This window comes from Lontra canadensis, unplaced genomic scaffold, assembly GCF_010015895.1.
Source record: "Lontra canadensis isolate GAN:19392208 unplaced genomic scaffold, GSC_riverotter_1.0 scaffold84, whole genome shotgun sequence".
NCBI classification, from domain to species: Eukaryota; Metazoa; Chordata; class Mammalia; order Carnivora; family Mustelidae; genus Lontra; species Lontra canadensis.
In genome coordinates this window covers 5,389,456-5,402,273 of record NW_022631078.1, presented here as the reverse complement: position 1 = coordinate 5,402,273, position 12,818 = coordinate 5,389,456, and positions in this window count along the sequence as shown.

Genomic DNA, 12,818 nt, shown 5'->3' with positions numbered 1-12,818 from the left:
CGGGTTTCCCCTTACTGTCCTCCAATGGGGTTCCATTCCTCAGTGCGGTTTCCCGTGCTCCATTTCGGTTCTGTCTGTTGGACCCACAGCCGAAGGGGCTGCGTGGTTCCTGGTCCTTGCCAGTGTGTCCTCTTAACGGGAGGGTGGCCCAGTGGCAGAGCAGGCCCTGGCGCTGGCAGCTTCATGTAGAGCGCCTTTCCTTTTTTTCCTTTACATTAGGACCGGGGCGGGGGGGGGGGGGGGCTGGGCTGAATCTGTGAGGGCGAGGGAACCAGCAGGGTCTCATCGGAGCGAGGCCCGAGAGGCGGGATCGCCACGTGCAGGGTCCAATTCTATCTTTATTGAAATTTTTGATATTTTGTTCACCATGGATATTTTTCTGAATCGAATTTGATTTTGAAAGACATGGGGTTAAACAGCATCCTTTCTCTCTCTTGCCCAGCTGTTTGGTAGCTCCTTAAATTGGGCACCTGAGAGGAGGGCCTTACTCACCTCGCCCTCAGCCCCGCCCTGGGGCCAGCCCTTACCACACCCTGTTGCAGACACAATCTTGATTCATGCCAGGCGGTCCTGCAAGGTCAGCTCTGTTGGCCTGATGTTAGAGATGAGGAGATTGAGATCAGAGAGGGGACGTCACTTGCCCGAGGGTGCACAGCTCAAAAGGGGCAGAAGCCAGACTTGAGCCTTAGTGTCTGGCTCCAGGGCCTCTGGTTTGCCGGGACTCAAAGCTCCGCCCCTCCGAGGCAATGCATGGTCCCAAGTCTCTCTCTCCCTCTCTTTTTTTAAGGGTCCTGTTCAGAGCCTCTCTGGTCCGTGTCTCAGAGAGAGCCCCTGGAGCGCTGAGGGATCCTCTTCTCTGAGCCCAGCACCCTGGCATCCCAGGAGGCCACGATTCCTTACCTGCTTGCACAGGGGTCCCCATGGGGCAAGACTCACTGTCCACGAGGGGAGTCTGCCAGCAGCAGCGCGCTCTGTGGGGTGTGGGACTTCGGGGACTCTGTTTGACCGAGTGGTTCCTGGTGGGTGAGGATGTTTACAAAGTCTCTGGGGAAGCCCAGATGCACGGCGCACGGGCACATGTCGGGTGGAGAAGACACAGGCCCTTTTAGTCACCTCTACCGAATTTCTATGCGGACCAAGAACTATAAACTTAAATAATTTTTTTTCCTAAGGTATCTTCAGAATATGGTGTATTTTTATGTGGAAAAGAAAAGTTATGAAGGCAGCTGTTACTTTGAAAGAAAATTCATTAAAAGTCCTTGAGGTATGAAAGATGATGGCGTGCTCCTCAATCATTTTGGCATAACTTGATTGTGGCTGTAATTTTTTTTTTTTGTCAAGCATGTCAGACAATAAAGTCTTTGTAAAAAGAAAGAGATGTCCACGTGACGCCTCTTCCTGTGTATGTCTCCGGGTGGCCTGCGAGGCTCATGGGGGGAGGAATGGCATCTTCCCGGTCCAGTCCTGAGTCCTGGACAGAGTTCAGAGGCCAAAGACCTTCCATGTGGCAGCACCTGGCATCCTTTTGCTTGCTCCGGCCTCCCCCCGGGGTGGGCCAATCTCAGAAGTGGTTGGCATGGGCCATTCTGTGCCCTATGAAGTTCAAGTATTCTTGATTCCTCAAACAGAGTACCTTGAGATGGTCTAAGCTCTGGAACCTTCCCTGAAGCAGTATGTTCAACCTAGCTCTTACCAGACTAAGGGTCCAGTGTTGCCCAAGAAAAGCACTGACAGGTATAATGACTCCAGTCTCAAAGCAGCCTAAGCTGTATAAGTCCCATCATTTCCTTCCTTCCTTACATCCATCCGCCCATCCATCCATCCATCCATCCACCCATTAGTCTGTCCATCCATCCGTCCACCCATTGGTCTTGTTTGTCCATCCATCCATCCATCCACACCCATCCATCTATCCATCCATCCACCCATCCACCCACCCACCAACCCACCTATCCATCTATCCATCCATCCATCCATCCATCCATCCATCTATCCATCCATCCTCCACCCAGCTATCCAACCACCAACCCACATTCCCTTCATTGATCCCATCCCTACCACAACTTTCACTGATCACTTCCCGTGGGCCTGCCTTGGACTAGGGAGGGGGTGATAGATTAAGGAGGTAGGATTGCTGAGGGATAGATGTGGGGGTGAGGTGAGGGAGAGCCAAAGATGACAATGGATGTTAGCTGCCAGTCATGGAAGGGAGAAGGGGAACTGGAAGAATAGGTGTGAGGAGAGAGGTTGAGTTTTGGGGCTGGAGCTGCAGGCGCACTTGGGATATTCAGGGGAAGGGTCCAGTGGCTGGAGGGATAAATGGATCTGGAGGAGGAAGAACCTCTCTGAGATCTGCATTTGTGAGTCATAACCAAAGCCATGGGTCTGGAAGAGACATCCCAGAGGGGTGACTGGAGGGCAAGAGGAGTAGCCTGGGGCAGATTATGGGTGTCAACCTCTCCATGGCCCTTACCTGTCCTCACACTGCTCCACCTGTCACCTGACCTTCCACCAGAGCCTCGAAGGGGGCCTATGCTAACTGGCCCTGGGCCTTGGCTCCCCATCAGTGGGCAATGAGGAGGAACCACTTGACCATAGGTAGACTTGGCTGCTGTTCTTGGCCAATGTGAGCCCAAGCAGAGCTCCTGATTGGGGGGGCAGGGACACTCTAGGGCAGCTGCTGCCTCCGGTAGTGCTGTAGGCCCTCCTGCAGCACACGGGTCCCCATGCCCTGCTCAGAGTCCAGAAACAGCCCCTGCTGCCCTCAGTGTAGATGGGTTGTCTAGGGTTTGGACAAGTGGTGGAGGGGTCCCACAGCAAAGGTGCCAGGGCACCTAGTGCCTTAGTTCTTGGTGGTTCGGCACTCAGGGCTCAGGCACTCACTGTCATCTTTGCCCAGGTGTCCCCCATATAGGATGGCATCTCAGATAACCCTCTAGTGAGCAAATCCAGTGAGCTGTCTCCTGGGTATAACTTCATTTTCCATGAGAGACCCCTGCCCAGCCCCCAGAATAAACCAGTGGAGGTAACAAGCTCTGTGGGAAAGGATTTCATCCAGTGCTCTCCCCTAATGACACCCATAGCTCCCAGCTGGGCCCAAGCCTGCCTGGGGTCCCTCAGTTCCACTCTCCCATGGAAGGCACAGATTCTGAAGGTCTCCAAGACGTGAGAGTCAGCCCCTGCTGTCTGGAAGCTCGCAGTGTGCTTTGGAAGGTTCCTCTAATCCCAAAAAAGAAGTGGAGCCCTTTAGGTCTTACATGCTTGGGGCCCCGAGAGTGGCAGAGGGGGCAGGCTGTGGGGCTGGGGGCATGCTGAGGAACAGCAAGCCCAGTGGACAGGGGAGATCGGGGAAAGCTTCCTGGAGGAAGGAGTGTGGCTGGGCCCTGAACAATAGAACATGACTTTCCCATTCAAAAAAACCTTTTTATTTTGAAATAATTTTAGATCTACAGAAGAGTCTTAAGGTGGTACAGGGAGTTCCTCAATACCCTTCTCCCAGTTTCCCTAGATGTGAATACATTGCATAGCTATGATGCTTTTACCAAAACTAGGACATGAACGCTGGTATAACACTATTACACTATAAACTTTATTTAGATTTTAGCAGTTTTTTATTATGGTCCTTTCTCTGTTCCAGAATCCTGTGCACGCTGCCATGTTGCCTTTAGCTGTCACGTGTCCATAGTGACAGTTTCTCAGTCTGTCCTCACTTTGCCGGACCTTGAAAGTTTTGAATACTGGTTGAATATTCTGTAGAACGTCCATCAAGTTGGGTTTGTCGATGTTTTCTCACGATCAGCCTGGGGTTATGAATTATGAGATTGCAACCCAGCTGATGGATCCTCAAGGCACCTGGGGTCTCATGGTGGTACCGTGACTTATTGCCGCTGATGCTGATCTTGAACACATGGTAGAGGCGATGGATGTCTGCCAAGTTTCCCCACCGTAAAGATGCTGGTCTTCCTTTTCCATATTCTGTTAGAAGAGAGACACGAGTCTAGCTCACGGTCAAGGAGAGGTGACTCAAGCTCTCCCTTTTAGAGGGAGGAACAGCAAAGAATTTGTGGGCACAGTTAAAACCACCGCATTAGTTAATAAATATTTGGGGGGTATATTCAGGCCATGCAAAGGTCCCAATTCTTAAAGTTTTGTCTGCTAATTCGAGCATCTGTCTATGGATCTTGCCCAGACTAATGATTCCTGAGGCACCCTCATGGCAATTTTTAAATTCTTCCTTCCTCATACATTTATTATCTGGAATTGTTCTGTAAGGACGATTCATCCCTTCTCTGCCATTTATTTATTTTCTATCAGCACAGACTCATGCTTATTTATTTTACTCATTAGGTTAAAACCTAGTACTATCACTATTTATTTTGTGGCTCAGATTGTTTTAACTTTGTCCACTGGGAGCTCTTTCAAGTTGGCTCCTGTGTTCTTTTGACATATTCGTATCTTTCGTTTGTTTGACTTCTTTGATTTCTGGCATTACAGGGTGCTCCAAGGCCATCTTGCATTTTCTTTGCCCCAGCCCTAGAACCAGCCATTTCTCCAGAGAGTTCTAACTCCTTTTATTTAGAAAATGAGATCTAGGTGATAGATGTGCTAGTTGTTACTAGGGTATTACTACTTCTAGGTCCTCACAGTGGACAGGGTGAGGAAATATATGAATGTTCTAATCCATCTATAGCTATTTCTCTCTCTTATGTCTATATCCACCCAACCGTCCATCCAACGTCCATCCACCCATCCACCCATCCAACGTCCATCCACCCACCCAACCATCCATCCATCCACCTACTTAGCTATCATCTACTTATCTTCAATAATCACTAGTTCATACTGATATGCCACCCCCCACCCCAGACTTTAATGCAGCAATGCATCATCTGTTCTTGTTTCCACCTGCTTATTTGTAACTTTTTCCTTTGACGAGGAGGAGCCTGGCTCCCATAACTGCAATCATGTGCGTGTTCAATCCTGGTACCTCCACAAAGCAGTTTCAGAATTCTTGGTTTGGACCCTTGTGAGAAACACAGTTACCAACTAGAGTACAAGGCTCCTGTGCAACCCTTTTTGTCTTTAGTTTGATAAATCAAACTCTGTTTTCCAAGGTTAAATTGGTCAGGTCCTTTCTCCCAACCCAACTCAGGGAGGTTATGTCGTACATGTGCAGTGTAATTAGATTTTGTTGTCACAGTCTGCCTTACATCCTGGGATTCTCTGACATCTTAGTTGACTATTTTAAATTTGCCTACAGTCAAGCCACTCTCTGTAGTGTGCAGTTCTAAGGGTTTTCAGAAATGCAGAGTCATGTATCCATCACTCTAGTACCGTAGGGAACTGTTCCATCTCTTGAAAAATTCCCCTTCTTTGACCCCTTTTAAGTCATACATTTTCCAGAATGTCTGTATGTTTTTACAATCCCAGTGGCATCGAGTGAGTATTCTTCTCGGTTCACATCTTCATCAGAATTTGGTATTGTTCATTTAAAAAAATTTAGCCATTTGAGAAGGTGTGTCTTGTATTTCTTTCTGGTTTTAATTTCCATTTCCCTAATGACTACTGGTGTTGAACATCTTTTCATATGCTTATTTGCCATTCACATATATTCCTTTGTGAAGCGTCTGTTCGGATTTTTTTGTCCTCTTCCTTAAAAATGTTTTTTGTTTTGTTTTGTTTTGTTTAAATGTTCCTTATGCTCTGGATTTAAGTCCTTAATTGAATATGTGATTTGCAAATCTTTTCTTCTAGCTGGTGGGTTGTCTTTTCATTCTCTTAACAGTCTCTCAGAGCAAAAGTTTCTAATCTTGATGGAGTCGAACGCACCAATTTTTTCTTTTATGAGCCGTGCTTTTGGTGTAGTACCTAAAAACTCATTGTCAGGTTAAAAGTCATGCAGATTTTCTCTGATGTTTTCTTGTAGAAGGTTTATAGTTTTATGTTTTACATTTAGGTCTATGATTCACTTGAAGTTAATTTTGGTTTAAGGTGTGAGATTTGTATAAGTTTCATGTTTTTATGTATGGATGCTCTGTTTCCATTGAGTTGTTTTTATATGTTTGTCAAAAATCAGTTGACTATATTTGTATGGGTATACTTTTGGGCTCTCTATTTTGTTCCATTGATCGATAGGTCTGTCCTTTTGCCAATATCTTATATTGATTAATATCTCCTGATTAACTCTATGCGTAAATCTTGAAATCGAATAGTGGCAGTTATCCAATTTTGTTCTTTTTCAGAGTTGTTCTGGCTATTCTAGTTCTTTTACCTTTCCATGTACATTTTTCAATGAGCTTCTGGACATATAAAATAGATCTTGCTGGGATTTTGATGGAGATTACATAGGATTTATAATCAGACTGGAAAGAAGTGATATTTTCACAATGTTTAGACTCACAATTCATGAAAAAAGTTTTTCTCTCTCCATTTGTTTAGATCTTTGCTTTCTTTCATCCTTGTTCGACAGTTTTCATCATACAGATCCTGTGCACATTTTGTTAGACTTATAGCTAAGTATTTCACTGGGGGTTATATTTTAAATTGTATTGTTTTTTAAATTTTATGTTGCAGTTGTTCCCTGTGAATACATAGTAGGCACATGATTAACTTTTGTACTTTGTAATTCACTTAGCTTAGTTAGGCTTTTTGGTGCGTTCTTTGGAATTTATTATTAGATAATCATATCATCTGCAAATAGAGACAATTTTATTTCTTCCTTTCCATTTTTATTTTTCCTTTTTTCTTGTCTTAGTGCACTGTCTAGGACTTTCAGTATGATGACAAATAAGTGATGAGAAAAGACGTCCTTGCCTTGTTCCTGATCTTAGGAGAAGACTTTAAGTCTCTCATCATTTACTACAATGTTAGCTACAGTTTTTGTATGTGTCTTTTATTCAGTTAAAGAAATTCCTTTCTGCTCCTAGGTTGCCAAGAGTTTTTCTTAAGAATCAATGCTGAATTTGTCAAGTATCATCTTCTGCATCCAATGACGTGATCATATGTTTGACATGGTAGGTCTAAGTGTGGATCTTTTTGAGAGTTTATCCTCTTGAGAGTTTACTGCACTTCTTGGATACATGGATTTATGTTTTTCTTCAAGTTTGGGGAGTTTTTTGGCTATTGTTTCTTTGAGTCTTCTGCCTCCCCCCACCTGTCCACCTCCTTCTGGGACTCACATTGTTTATATGCTGATATGCCTGAGGATAATCCACATGTCTCTGAGGCTCTGTTCATTTTTCTTCTTTATTTTTTCTTTTTGTTCTTCAGACTGGATGATCTCAATTTACTTATCTTCAGGTTTTTGGATTCTTTATTTTGCATCGTCAAATCTGCTGTGAAGCTCCTCTAGTGAATTTTTAATTTTGGTTACAGTTTTCAAACTCCAGAATTTTTATTTGGTTCTTTTTAATATTTTTAATCTCTTTAATGCTTTTAATATCCCCAATTTGGTGAGACATTATTCTCACGACATGGGTTTCTTTAGCTATCTGACTATATTTTAAATAGTCAAAGCTTTAATCTACTACATCCAACATCTGGGCTTCCTCAGGAACAGTTTTATTGATTACTTCCCCCACCCCATGTATGGGCTGGCCATACTTTCTTCTTCTTCATTTTTTTTTAAAGATTTTATTTATTTATGAAAGAGAGGGAGAGAGAGAGAGAGAGAGAGAGAGAGAGAGTGCAAGCACAGTGAGAGGAACAGAGAGAGAGAGAGGGACAAGCAGACTCCGTGCCAAGCACCAAACCTGACATGGGGCTCGATCTCAGCACCCTGAGATCATGATCTGAGCTGAAACCCAGAGTCAGATGCTTAACCAACTGAGCCACCCAGGTGCCCCCTTTCTTACTTCTTTTTACATTTTGTAATTTGTTGTTAAGCACTGGACATTTTAAATAATATAATGTGGCAACTTTGGAAATAAGATTCTTCCCCCTCCAAAAGTTTGTTATAGTTGCTTGTTGTAATTATTCATTTAGTGCCTTTTCTGAACTAATTCTGTAAAGTCTATATTCTTTGTTCTATGTGGCCAGTGAAGTCTCTTTTCAGTTAGCTTAATGGTTGGTTAATGATTAGGCAGAGACTTCCTTAAACACTTGGAACTAATAAATCTCCCAGTCTTTGCTGACAGCTCTGTGTGCATGTGGAGTCATGTCTTCAGCACTGAGCCAGGGAGCACAAACTCTGCCTTAGCTTTTATCTCCTGCCAGTGAAAAGTCTTAAGTTCAGTCAAAGATGAGAGCTTAGGGCCTTGTCATATCTTTTCTGAGCATGCACACATCCCTGGGCATGTGCCAGCCCTAGGCACATACATGGACTTCTCGGTCCCCAGGAAATCTTGGGAACTTTTCAAAGTCTCTATGAACATCTTATTCCCCAACTCTGCCTTTTAAGCTCTCTTAAATTGGTTGACCCAGCTGTCACCCTCTACCCCAATCAGCCACAAAGTTAAAATATTTGCTTGTAATTGTTTTTGACAAATGTAGCCTCTATACTCGGAGGAAAAGATCTTTTGGTACCTGAGCAATTTCTGAGTCAGTTCAAATACAGTCTTGCAAAGGAGGTCCTCCGGGGAATCACTTGGCAGGTCAAATATGACAATTCTCTGCGAGTGAGGCTTTGAAAGCGCTCCAGCTCTATTCTACTTCCTTTGGTGACTGCCACGGTGCAGTGGGAGTGCAGACCGCTATTTTTCAAAGCTATCGTGGAGCTGGAGAGTGGCTCTTTGGACTAGAACAAGTTGAGATGTCACAAAGTGTGCTCTTTTTTTTTTCCTTATAATTCAGCTGCTTTTCTTGAATAAATGCTCCTTGGATTCCTGTATAAACATTGGGTTAATTTCTAGAATTATGAAGAAGTGGATTCTGACAGTGTTTCCCTTCACGCAGATGTACTGCGGGCTTGGCATGTATTTCTGCCTCTCCCCGCAGGAGCAGAGCCTTTTATTTTCGTGTTCCACTCCCTCACCTGCACTGGGTTCCAATTAGTGCCCCCCAGCTACAGCTTTGTCATCCTTTTGCATATTACCGACCGGCTCCCTCTGAGAGATGGGAGATGGGTTTTGGCAGAGTTTCAGCAGTGGCTGCTGCTCTCTCCTTCCAGCCAGTACCACTGGGGAAACAGAAGGGGTGGGTGGGGGGGAGTTTCTCTGGATTCTCCCTGACCTCTGTGAGCTCCCGGTGGGTTTCTGAACGATGCAGACACCCCTATGTCCACAGCTCCCAGAGCATTCACATTCTCAGGCTAGCCTTCAGCAATTAGTTAAATTTTCCAGCTGAATCCTCTTACTGGCTCATCTGATGTCTGGGGGTCACTATTGCAGGGAGCAAACACTTGGGTCTGCTGCTCCCTACAGGCACCTGTCTCCCCCCAGATTCTGGTGAGTTTGTGGTGGACTCCATTCTCAGATGGATTTAAGAAAAGTCATTAATTTGTGTTTGTCCTGTCATACAATTGGGAGTGATGCTCTTTCCAGCTCTCTGCCTCCAAGAAGCCCAAACCACAGGTGCTTCCCAAGTCTCTACTGCGTCCTGCTTGCTAGCCAATAGCGCATTGGCCAAACTAGGTCACATGGCTGACTTATGGATTCAGGAGTGGGGAAATGGACGTCTCCTCTTCAGAGACAGGAACTCCAAGATTAGATGGAAGGGGCATGGGCATAGGAGGGTGAGATGAATGAAGCCATTTGTTCTGATATGAGGCGCTCCCCCGGAGGTGGAGGGATGAGGACTTGAACCTCGTAACATGATGGGATTCAGAGGGGATGCTGCACTCAGCTGAGTGGGGCTCAGGGCAGGCTGCTCCCAACTGAAGACACCTGATTGGGATACAGGGCCCAAGAAAGAGGAGGAGGGGATGGCAGTCCCATCTGGGACTCACCCATCTTTAGGTAGCAGCTCAGGTCTCAGCCTCCTGGCTTGGACTCTCATGGCTCTGGAGCACACCCCTCCCTCAAGCCCTTGCTGAAATCCGGTCTTGAGGTCCAGGCTCAGACTTTGAGCTTAGGGCTAGGGCACTTTGGGCACCCAGAGACCGAGGGCTTCTCTCACCAGAGCCTTGACTCTCCTCTTTTTCGATTGTTTGCGACCTACCGTCTTTAGAGCTCTAGGGGGCAAGTGTGTGTTTGAACTCTGGGCCAGGCACAGAATGGGCTATCTGGCTGGCTGGAGCCGTGGACGGATGGTCCCAGGAAGAGGGCAGGGAGGGGTTATCTAACTTCCTTTTGCTGATACAGAAATAGGGGCTCAGTCCAGAGAGGTAAGTTGCAACCCCCCAGGGGCTGGCCAGGGGAAGGCTGGACATCCCAACCCTCAGCCCAGCACTGCTCTGACTTGCGCTTGAAGGGTCCGGGTGTCAGGAAAGTGGCTGGCCTGCTTCTTCTGGGCTTAAGGGAGGGGATGGCTAATAGCCCACTCACCGGCATCCCTCGGCTTGGAAGTTGTGCTAACTCCTGAGAAACCCCACTGCAAAGCCCAGCCCAGGGACAATTCTCACTGGCTCGAGAAGGAGAAGAGATGTGGGCACTTCCTGGGGCCATGCTCCGTGCTAGCTCTTTCCACACTCGGCTCTCCCAATGTCCTCTGAGGTGAGACTGAGCCCCATCTACAGATGTGGAAATTGAGGCTCAGATTGGGGAAGTGACTCGGCCGGGTTTCATGGTAGAGCTGGAGCTCGAACCCAGTCTCAGTACCACCACGGCTATCCTGAAAATGCCACCTGTGCGCCTGCCTCGCCTTGGCCAGCTGTGAGCACACACTGGTCCCGTGTTGGGTCAGGATGAGCTGTTTGCCTCTGGAAGCCCCTTCTTGACCGGGAGGCTCTCCAAACCCCTCGATGACAGACCCAAAGACCACTGGGACAGCGCAAGGCTAAATGTCTGACTCAGCCTTGGGTGTCAGGAAGGCCGTCTGCAGGACGCGGCTGAGAGGCGATCTGAGGGGCACTGCGGGGTGGGCGGGAGGAACAGCAGGGGCAGAGTGCGAGGCCGTGCGAGGGCCTGCTCCGGGAAGGCCGAGGCTGGGCACACGGCGAGGGTGGGGGACACGGTTGGGCACACAGGCAAGGCCTCGAACGCTGGGGCAGGGGCACGGGCACATGGGAAGGGCATCTACATGCCCCTCACTCCTAAGAAGAGCTGTTGAGGCCAAGGGCATCCCTGCTGCATGGCACCCACTTGGGGTGTCCTCCTCTGTCCTTCTCCCTGAACTCAGGCTGCCCGAGCACCCACTCCCCTACAGCAGGCATCGTCCTCCCCAGGGCCTCTGGATCTTGGGAACCCCCCCACCCCAGCCCTGCCCCGGCCAGAGCCCCTCAGCCTCATCCTTGATGCCCCATTGCCAGGCTGGGGACATCTGACCAAGGGGCAGGAAGCCCCCCACCACTGCCTACGCTTCCCGCGGGGCCTCCCCCACTCAGCACTGGCCTCCGGGTCGCCGTCTCCACAATGGGGCTGGGAACCTGGAGCAGCTGGTGGGACAGAGCGCCCACAGGACAGTTCGCTCCGGCCCCTGCTTCTGGAGAACTCAGTGAGGACCGCAGGTAAGGGGAGGAGAAGCCGGCCGCTGCCCGGGACCCCGCGGGCCTCCTCAGGGGAAAACGAAGCCCTGCGCGTCTGTGCCGGCGCCGGCCGGCCAGGTGCTCGGACCCACGCGAATCACGGCTGCACGGAGAGCAGACGGCCCGGCGTAGGTCAGGTTCAGAGAAAAATCACAGGCGATGAAGCGGAGAGAAGACGCCACACCCCAGATTCCAACGTGGGCCGCAGGGGCTCCCTGTAGCCAAGCCGGGGTTGGGGGGCGCTGGGCCTGGGCCGACCCGCAAGGCCAGAGTCCGGCAGGGGGGCCTCTGCCTGGCTCGGAGCTGGCACAGCCTCCCCGTGAGCCGCCCCCCGCCCCCAGTCTGGGGTCCAGTGTGAACCGAGGCTGGAACCCAGGATACAAGGAGACAGAGGGGACAGTGAAACATCTTCACAGACAGAGAGGGCCTGTGGCGGCCGCCGCTCCTCTTCCCACACCTCATGCACTTTGGAGCCCTGAGCATCCCTGAACTCGGGCCACTTCAGCCCGTGGCCTACGTGGACCCTGCGCAGGGGTGGGAGGGGTCTCGGCCCAGGGGCTTCTCCACTGGAGCCACCTGGACTGGGGTGACAGTGGGGGCTCCTTGCACTCACCCCTCCCTGACGGTGTGTGGTCACGCAACTCAGGGGTAGTTAGCCCGGCTGCCTCTCCCTACTCCCTTCCAGAACCTTCCAGAAGTCAGCAAACTCTGTCTCCCATTTGCTTCACGAAAGGTGGTCAGGACTGCAGGGGTTTAAAAGTTCTCTTGGCTCGTCAGACCCTGTCATGTCTGAGGAAGGGTCCCTCCTCCAACGGTCACCGACGGGTGCCTCCAGTCAGCCGCCAGCCGGGCCGGAACGAGGCCGGACTCAGACGTGCGCTGGTGCCCGTGTCTCCAGGGCAGAGAGGCGGCCGTGCGGACAAGCCCAGCAGAGGCACCGACCTCACCCAGGACACAGGAAGGCCTTCTGGATTCCCCAGGCTCTTACGAATAAAACTCTCCAGGAACCCCAAGTCTGTGAGCATTTTATCGTTGGGGGTTCTTATGAACCCTTAAGAATCATTCCCACAAAGACTAACAGCTTTATTTGCTCCAACCAAGGGCAGGGTCTCCCGGCTCAGGGGGCCCCGAAGCCGCCTGCAGACGCCCCTCCGTGCCGGAGCCGCGGGGCAGCTCTGAGCCTTCACCGCCGGGGAGGACACAGGGCTGGCTGTTTCTGGAGACACGCCGAACGTTCACGACCCTCCCCCCACCCCAC